This window comes from Papio anubis, chromosome 1 (genome assembly GCF_008728515.1).
Source record: "Papio anubis isolate 15944 chromosome 1, Panubis1.0, whole genome shotgun sequence".
Lineage (NCBI taxonomy): Eukaryota > Metazoa > Chordata > Mammalia > Primates > Cercopithecidae > Papio > Papio anubis.
This window is the reverse complement of record NC_044976.1, coordinates 22,774,946-22,784,337: the sequence shown is the minus strand read 5'-3', so window position 1 is coordinate 22,784,337 and position 9,392 is coordinate 22,774,946. Positions and strand designations below refer to the sequence as shown.

Here is a 9,392-nt window from a genome sequence, read left to right as displayed (position 1 = left end):
ACTTAAGGTCAGGAGTTTGTGACCAGCCTGGCCAATATGGTGAAACCTCGTCTCTACTAAAAATACAAAAATTAGCCAGGTGTGGTGGTGCGCACCTGTTACCCTAGCTACTCAGGAGGCTGAGGTAGGAGAATCGCTTGAACCTGGGAGGCAGTGAGCTGAGATCGTGCCACCACACTCCAGCCTGGGTGACAGAGCGAGACTCCATCTCAAAGAAAAAAAATACACACACACACACACACACACACACACACGTATATATGTATATATGTATTATATATAATGTGTATATATAATATGTATTATATATAATGTGTATATATAATGATTTTTTTCTATTGATTACATGTGGAAATGTTCATATTTGGAATACACTGAGCTATATAAAATATCAAAACTTACCCTGTTTCTTTTTTCTTTCTTTTTAAGATGGAGTCTTGCTCTGTCACCCAGGCTGGAGAGCAATGCCGTGATCTCATCTCACTGCAAACCCAGCCTCCTGGGTGCAAGTGATTCTCCTGCCTCAGCCTCCCAAGTAGCTGGGATTGCAGCCATCCACCACTATGCCTGGCTAATTTTTGTATTTTATTTTATTTTATTTTATTATTATTTTTTTTGAGACGGAGTCTTGCTCTGTTGCCCAGACTGGAGTACAGTGGCGCCATCTTGGCTCACTGCAAGCTCTGCCTCCTGGGTTCATGCCATTCTCCTGCCTCAGCCTCCTGAGTAGCTGGGACCACAGGCACCTGCCACCACACCTGGCTAATTTTTTGTATTTTTAGTAGAGACAAGGTTTCACTGTGTTAGCCAGGATGGTCTCGATCTCCCGACCCTGTGATCTGCCTGCCTCGGCCTCTGAAAGTGCTGGGCTACCGTGCCCGGCCCTCTTTTTACTTTTTTAATGTGGCTGCCAGGACATTTACAATTACATATGTGGCTCACATTATATTGGACAACACCAAATCATACTCTGTCCTTCTCTCTTTCCTTTATACCCAAGGACGCTGAGAACTCCAAGAGAAGTCTCAGTGTCCCTGGGTGTGAAGCAGAATGGGATTTGATGAGGATCCAATAGGACTGTAACCATGAAGGCCAAGCCCAGTGGTGGGCATAGCAGAGGCGCCCAGGAGCAATTATGACTGGGTGGTAAGTGTCTACCACCCACACCCTTCTCCTACCAACACCAACTCATTCATTTGTTCATACATTCATTCATTCAGGAAATATCCATTAATCATATATTAGGAGCTAGAGACTGTGGCACTGAGCAAGGATTGGGCACAGGGCACCTGGCATGTGCCTTCCCCCATGTGTGGTCTGCATCACCAGGAGGCAGATGCGACACTAACAAAGAGGTGCTGTGAGCTCAGAGGCTGAGGGTGCTGAGCAGGGGCCTGCGGGAGGGCAGGCCACCTGAGCAGTGGAATTTGAGTGGCACCATGGGGTCATTAAACTCTTCGGCTGTGGGGTCAGACTGACCTGGATCTGAATCCTAGGACTATAATAATAGCTTGTATGTACTTAGTTCTAAGTGCTAAGCCCCCATTAAGTACTTTGTTTGTTTGTTTGTTTATGTATTTAGTTTTTGAGTGAAATCTTGCTCTGCTGCCCAGGCTGGAGTGCAGTGGTGCAATCACGGCTCACAGAAGCCTTGACTTCCCCAGCTCAAGGGATCCTCCCATCTGCACCACCTCCCAAGCAGCTGGAACTACAGGTGTATGCCACTGCACTCGACTAATTTTTACTTTTTCTTTTTGGTAGAGATGGGGTCTAACTTACTGTATGTTTATTGGAGTGTCTCTCCACCCTAAGCAAAAAGCGTATTGTTTGTGAAAATTTCTAGGCTGGGCATGATGACTCACGCCTGTAATCCCAGCGGTTTGGGAGGCCAAGGTGGGCAGACTGCTTGAGCTCAGGAGTTCGAGAGCAGCCTGGGCAACATAGGGAGACCCTGTCTCTACAAAAAAAAAAAAAAAAAATTAGCCAGGCGTGGTGGCTCACACCTGTGGTCCCATCTAGAGGTTGAGGTGGGAGATCACTTGAGCCCAGGAGTTCAAGGCTGCAGTGAGCAGTGATTGTGCCACTGTACTCCAGCCTGGGTCACAGAGCAAGAAAAATTGTCTCAAGAAAAATTTTTTTTAAGTGAGGAAACTGAGGCCCAAGGAGGTTGAGTAACTTGTCCAAGGTCACCAACTGAGGAAGGACGTGACCCCAAAGAATCTGACTTCAGAGTCTGCTCCATGTTTTGAAGGCTTGAAGAGGAGAATTTAATGAGCACTTACTATGTGCCAAGCACTTTTCTGAAAACTTTATAAATAAGCTTTTATTCGTGTAGTTTACATTTTTATTTGTATAACTCATTTCATTCCATGTCAGCCCTAGGAGGTGGGTACCGTTATTTCCATTTTACAGGTAGAAAAACTGAGGCCCAGAGAGACTAAGTATCCTGAGGTCACACAGCCAGTGAAAGCGGCAGAACTAGGTGGAACTTAGGCCAAATACACCAGAGTTCATGCTTTTGGCCACTCCACTTTACTGCTGCCGCTCAATCAATGCACATTGTTATTATTATTATTTGACTGAGACTTTATGAGGTGGGAAGGGAAGAATGCCAGTCTAGCTGGGAAGAACAACGGGAGTGAAGTCTGGGGAGGAGGGGGTGGGAACGGGCACATTAGGGAAGGAAAGTGTAGGATTTCGTGAGTGGGTGGAAGACCGAAGGTCACAGCAGAGTGAAGTCTAGTGCCCAGGGCGGGCCAGAGTGGAGCCTAGATTCAAGAAATATGTTGGGGCCAGGCATGGTCTCTCATGCCTGTAATCCCAGCATTTTGGGAAGCCGAGGCAGGTGGATCACCTGAGGTCAGGAGTTCGAGATTGGCCTGGCCAACATGGTGAAACCCCGTCTCTACTAAAAATACAAAAATCAGCCGGGCATGGTGGCAGGTGCCTGTAATCCCAGCTACTCAGGAGGCTGAGGCGGGAGAATCACTTGCATCCAGAGGTTGCAGTGAGCTGAGATCACACCATTGGGTGACAGAGCAAGTCTTCAAAGAAACAAAACAAAACAAAAAATATATTGGGAATTAAAGCTGTGGAAGGACTTCCTCCACAGTAAGGAACTACCATGCTCTGGGCTCTCAAGAACCCCTATATTATGAGCTGGGTATGGTGACACATGCCGGTAGTCCTAGCTACTTAGAAGGCTTATTCAGAGCTACTTGGAAGGCTGAGGCAGGAGGATCTCTTGAGCCCAGGAGTTTGAGTCCAGCCGGGGCAATATATCAAGACCCCCGCCTCTAACAACAACAACAAAAAGGATCCCTATTATGGGATGAGTTTGTTGTGGATTCAGTTTGAGATGCTTGAAAATGAACCAGTAGTGGTCATAGCCAAACTGACCTGGCTCGGCTGGGTGGCCTTTAGAAAGTTACTTAACCTCTCTGTGCCTACATCTCCTTTTCTGTAAAGTGCAGGTAATAACAGGACCCTCTTCATGGGGTTGCTGTTTAATACTACTACCACTAATAATAAATATAAAGTCTCTGGCAGTGTTCGGCACAAAGCAGCCCTTTAATACATTTCCTTTCTCTCCCCTCCTCCACCTCTAGGAAGATCTCCCCAAACCCCCAGCCACACAAGAATCGAGGTTAAAATCAGCAATGGATCTAGCACCACCGAGGTTCCCGAGGACCCCAGGTCAGTAAGGCGAGGGAGGAAGAAGAGAGGGCAATGTCAAGCCATCCAGTTTCCAAATGTGTCTAAGACAGAAAAAGGAATAACTAGAACTTGTTTCCCTCTCCTTCCTGCTGTGTCAACTCCGAGTTACATAACTGAGCTTCTCTGTGAGGTGCCTCATAGGGGCCTCCAGGAGGCAGGGTTGGCAGTGACATAAATAAATATTTCTGTGCTCTCTGCCCCCGGGCTCAGGTTCTGAGCAAATACCACAGCCTGAGAGGGAGGCTGTGACAAGGAGGAAGCTCTGGGCTGTGAGTTGCCCAGTGTTCCAGGCCCAGCCCTGCCTGGAAGGATGTGAATGGGTCACAGGCGGGTGCCTGATTAGGTACGAGCGGTCACGGGAGTGTGACCTGGAAGGAGAGACTCCAGTACGGCCAGGGCGTCGCGGAACCCTTGGTCGATTCTCTCTATGGATAGAATCGAGGCCACTCTCCTGCCCCACCTGGTATTCAATGCCCTTTACAATTCATTCCCCGTCACCTCTCTCCTGCCTCCTCTCCCATCCCATCTGGACACCCACGTACTCCACACCGCGGCTCCTTGAGGCTATTGAGTTTTCCCCAAGATTTGTCCCCCCTCTGGGAATGTCCTCCACTTCTTGCCTCCTCCATGAACTAGAAAGGGGGTGGAGTAGACAGAGATAAGGGCTTTAGAATTAAACTGGGGATTGAACTCCGGCTTAGTCGTGTCCCCTTGGGCTCACGACTTAGCCTCCACGCCTGTTTCCTCAACCGTAAAGGAGGCTTTGTGACTCCTCTCTAGTTTTCTTGTGACACTCAAAGGAGATGATAATTGTTAATATTAAGTGTCAATCACTTAGCCTTACTGTATCGACCAGGCCTGTGTAAGGGTTTGGTGTGCCTAAGTCGCTTTAGCAGTGCACGTTAACCCCCTAGCAGAATGCCTGGGCCTAGTGGGTGCTGATAATCTCAGCTCCTTTTTCTCCAAGACCTGCCCAAAGCCTCTCCTCCTATCTCAAGCAGGTCAGGCTCCTCTGAGACTCTTCCCAGCATCTCATAGGTACCTTAGTGATAGCACTTACCACATGAAAGTGTTGTTTTCGGTAGGGAGGTCCAGCTTCCTTTCTATTCTAGGTGCTCCCTGGGGGACAGACCTGCCTTAGTCATAGCCATCCTGCCAGCACCCAGCACAAGGCCTGCCATTTAGAAGGCACTTGAATGAATAAACGCGTGAATGCGTGCGTGCATATAGGCTGCATGGAAGAGATGGGCTTAGGCAGGTACCTGAGGATGGGTTGGTTCCGAACATATGCTTGACTCTCTGGGGTCCGGCTCCCTGAGCTCAGGGCCTGGGCCCTCTCAGCTCCATGCAGACTCAAGGGGCAAGTCACAGCCTCCTTTGTACTTTTACATTGGATATTGGGTATTTTTATAGTAAAAAAAAAAAACAGGATATTTGTCCCGGCAAAGGGTTTTTGGGCCACAAGTCATCCAAGAGGGAATCTAGAAGCTATGGACTGGAGTTTCCAGGATTCAGGTTTATGAATCATAGACTCACCTCCACAGTGCCTGGTCTGGCATTGTACCCAGCATACAATAATTGTCTAATAAATGCTTAGTGGATTTGAGGCGGTGTGCTTTTTATGCCATTGTGGCGCTGGGATATGTAACTGTGAAGGAATAGAAGCCTCCAGCCTCTTCCCTGGGGAGCCACCTGTTGAAGGAACTAGAATTACAGACCTTTGCTTTCTGCACGGTTTCTACATTGTTCCAATAGCAATGATCATTTCCAACTTGCTGCAGAATCAAGTTCTAATGATCTGTTGTGGGAATCAAGGTCTTCCATGAACTTGCCTCAGTCTTACTGCACCAGCCCCTGTCTCCTCCTCCCTTCCCCCCGCCAGGCAGAAAGAGCAATTTCCTGTCTCCAAAACTCACCAGTGCTTCCCAGCTATGCAAATTGCAGTTTCCAAAGACAACCTCATAATATCTCCCATTCCATATTCTCTCCTGTAGTGTGAACCGGCCACGGCCCACATCAAGAGGCGGAGTCCATTTCTCCACTCCCTTGAGTCTGGGTGGGCCCTGTGACTGCTTAGACCACTAGAATATGTCAGAAATGGCCAGGCGCATGGCTCATACCTGTCATCCCAGCATTTGGGGAGGCTGAAGTGGGAGGATCACTTGAGCCCAGGAGTTAGAGACCAGCCTGGGAGCATTAGTTTGTTTTCTTACTGCTGTAAAGAACTGCCCAAGACTGGGTAATTTATAAAGGAAAGAGGTTTAACTGCCTCGAAGTCCGGCACGGCTGTGGAGGCCTCAGGAAACTTACAATCGTGGAGGAAGGAGAAGGGGAAGCAAGGTAACTTCTTCACAAGGCGGCAGGTAGGAGAAGTGCCAAGTGAAAGGGGAAGAGCCCCTTATAGAACCATCAGATCTCATGAGAACTCACTCACTATCATGAGAACAGCATGCAGGAAACCACCACAGTGATTCAATTACCTCCATCTGGTCTCTCCCTCGACAAGTGGGTATTAAGGGGATTACAATTCAAGATGAAATTTGGGTGGGGACACAAAGCCTAACCATATCACTGGGCAACAGAGTGAGACCCTGTCTCTACAAACACACACACACACACACACACACAAATTAGCCAGGTGTGGTGGTGCGCACCTGTAGTCTCACCTATTTGAGAGGCTGGTGAAATTAAGAATATGAAAGACCAGGAAGAAGAGCAGGGAGAAATAACAGATGCCATACAAAGGAAGAAAAATCAGGTTGGCATTATACTTCTCAACAGCAATACCCGATAAAGGAAGTCAAAGAAGTGAGGTGGGTGGATTGATTGAACCAGGAGGTGGAGGCTGCAGTGAGCCATGATCACGCCACTGCACTCCAGCCTGGGTGACAGAGTGAGACTCTATCTCAAAACACACACACACACACACACACACACACACACACAATCTTCTATCGCTTCTAAAAATGGAAAACCAGTGTCACTTGCCATTAATAGAAGGTAACAATGACATAAATTAGATGAAATAGATCAATGTCATTAAATTTTAGCCAGACAGTGTCACCTCCCAAACTGTCCAAGCCCAGGATTCACTCTCTCCTTGTTGAAAAGACGAACAAGTGTTGCAGTGACACTGGTACCCAGACTCTGGGTTCCAATATCTGGGCAGTTACAGTGTATCGGCTTCCAGGTCACTGGATCCAGGATGTATGTGTCCTTGAATTCAACAGTTCCCTGTCAAGTTCAGTTTCAATCTCCAGGGCAGCCTTGAGATTCTTCCACTTTCCTAGCTATGGCAGATGCTGTAGCTCCCCAGTCTGGCCAGTTCTGCAGTATTTTGGGAGCCTCTAGCCTTTCCTATATTTAAAAACAAAAACAAAACCAAAAAACCAAAAAACGAGGTGTATAAAATCCCCTCCTGCCTAAAATGCCAAGTATTGCACTGAAGCCTGACTTCCCACAGCTCTTGCAGGATCTCCTGAACATTTCTTTTATTATTTATTTCCTGCAAGAGTATTTTCAATGTGGGTCTTTGTGCATTCCACCTTCTGAGGCTTTATTTGCCTAAGAATATTTTTATTGTGACCTCATGTTTGAATGACAAATTGGCTGGCTTTAAAATTCTGGATTGAAAGAGTTCTTTTTAAAAAATTACTAGTGACATCACTTCTTTGACTTTCTTTATCGGGTATTGCTGTTGAGAAGTATAATGCCAATCCAATTCTTGTTCCTTTTTACGCCATCTGTTATTTCTCCCTGCTCTTCTTCCTGGTCTTTCATATTCTTAATCTCTCCATGATACCTATGTGTGAATTTTTCCTTATTCTTTTCTACTGTTGGTTACTCTATGAGCCCTTTCAATCTGCACTCATTAAAAAAAATTTTGGAACATTTAAATCTCCATTATTTCTTCAATTATTTATTTCCTCATCTCCACTTTTATTTTTCTTTCCTTTTGGGAATCGTATGTCTACTCTCCATCTCTCTCAGCTTTTTTTTTTTTTTTTTTTTTTTGAGACAATCTCACTGTGTTGCCCAGGCTGGAATGCAGTGGCGTGATTTCAGGTCACTGCAACCTCCAATCTCCCGGGTTCAAGTGATCCTCCTCTTGCCTCAGCCTCCTGAGTAGCTGGGATTACAGGCATCCACCACCACACTCAGCTAATTTTTGTATTTTTAGTAGTGATGGGGTTTTACCATGTTGGCCAGGCTGGTCTCAAACTCTTGACCTCAAATGATCTACCTGCCTCGGCCTCCCAAAATGCTGGGATTACAGGCGTGAGCCACTGCGCCTGGCCTCTCTCAGCTTTTCTTTTCTATGTGTTGTCTCTGTTTCTTTCCCTGTTGCTTCTGGGGATAATTCTCAATCTGATCATCCTATCTACTCGCAAATTCTTCAGTTGTATCCATCCTGATATTCAGGCCATCTATTATGTCTTTTATTTTTTTAATCTTAAATTTTTCATAGCTAATGTTTTGGCTTGGTTCTCTCTTATGACTTCTTTTTTTCCTCTTCATTGCAGCAGTTTTTTAATGAAAGCTGTATGTAAGATTACTTTATTCCTACATCTTCCCAATTGCATTTTCCTTGTATTTGGGCTTTTCTATTCCTACTTGGTGAGATTTAGCTTTCTGCTCAAGGATCTCAGTCTTCGTTCAGGGTTAAGCGCCCTGCTGGGGCGAATGGCCAGCCTTCTCCCCCTGCACATGTCCAATGCAGATAACATATTTCTTCCCATAAACTTGGACCACTTTGCTAATTTGCTGACCTCTGTAGGGTGCTTGTGCAAACTGAGCTTCTTCATGCTTTCAGATGGGCATGGACCGAACATTATATTTCTGTCTCAGCTCTTTGGAAAGAGGAGAAGACATAATCTTCCTGTAAATATGGGAAGCTGCGTTACAATACCGCTTATGGTTCTTGTGAGAGTCATAAAGATTTCTTGACTTTCAGAAGTCCCTTAATTTCTGTTTTTGTTTGTTTGTTTTTGTTTTTGAGAAGAAGTTTCTTTGTTGTTGCCTAGGCTGGAGTACAATGGCATGATCTGGGCCACCGTGACCTCCGCCTCCTGGGTTCCAGTGATTCTCCTGCCTCAGCCTCCCGAAGTAGCTGGGATTACAGGTATGCACCACCATGCCCGGCTAATTTCGTATTTTTAGTAGAGATGGGGTTTCCCCATGTTGGTCAGGCTGGTCTTGAACTCCTGACCTCAGGTGATCTGCCCACCTCAGCCTCCCAAATTGCTGGGACTACAGGCCACCATGCCCGGCCAAGTCACTGAATTTCATTTTGGCCACTGTTGCTTTCTCAGTGATAGCTGAGAAAGGGAAGTGCCTGTGACTTCTTGTTCTTACATTATTTCATGAATTTCTTCCTTTATCTCCTTAAGTATAATCATGCTTTACTTTAAAATCTTGGTCCATCTGCTTCAATAATTCTGCTCTGAATGGCATATGTGGTTTGATTTATCTTTCTTTTTTCTTTTTTTTTTTTTTTTGAGACGGAGTCTGGCTCTGTCGTCCAGGCTGGAGTGCAGTGGCCGGATCTCAGCTCACTGCAAGCTCTGCCTCCCAGGTTTATGCCATTCTCCTGCCTCAGCCTCCCGAGTAGCTGGGACTACAGGCGCCCGCCACCTCGCCCGGCTAGTTTTTGTATTTTTTAGTAGAGACAAGGT

At 46.3% G+C, this 9,392-nt stretch overlaps 1 long non-coding RNA gene across 1 annotated transcript; it reads left to right on the top strand.

The window, feature by feature from the left end:
- The first annotated feature begins 1,424 nt into the window (after window positions 1–1,424).
- On the top strand, window positions 1,425–8,780 carry LOC103882438. The gene is made up of 3 exons (XR_644260.3): window positions 1,425–1,513; window positions 3,609–3,696; window positions 8,742–8,780. It is a non-coding gene; the product is annotated as an uncharacterized LOC103882438 (long non-coding RNA).
- The last annotated feature ends 612 nt before the right edge of the window (window positions 8,781–9,392 follow it).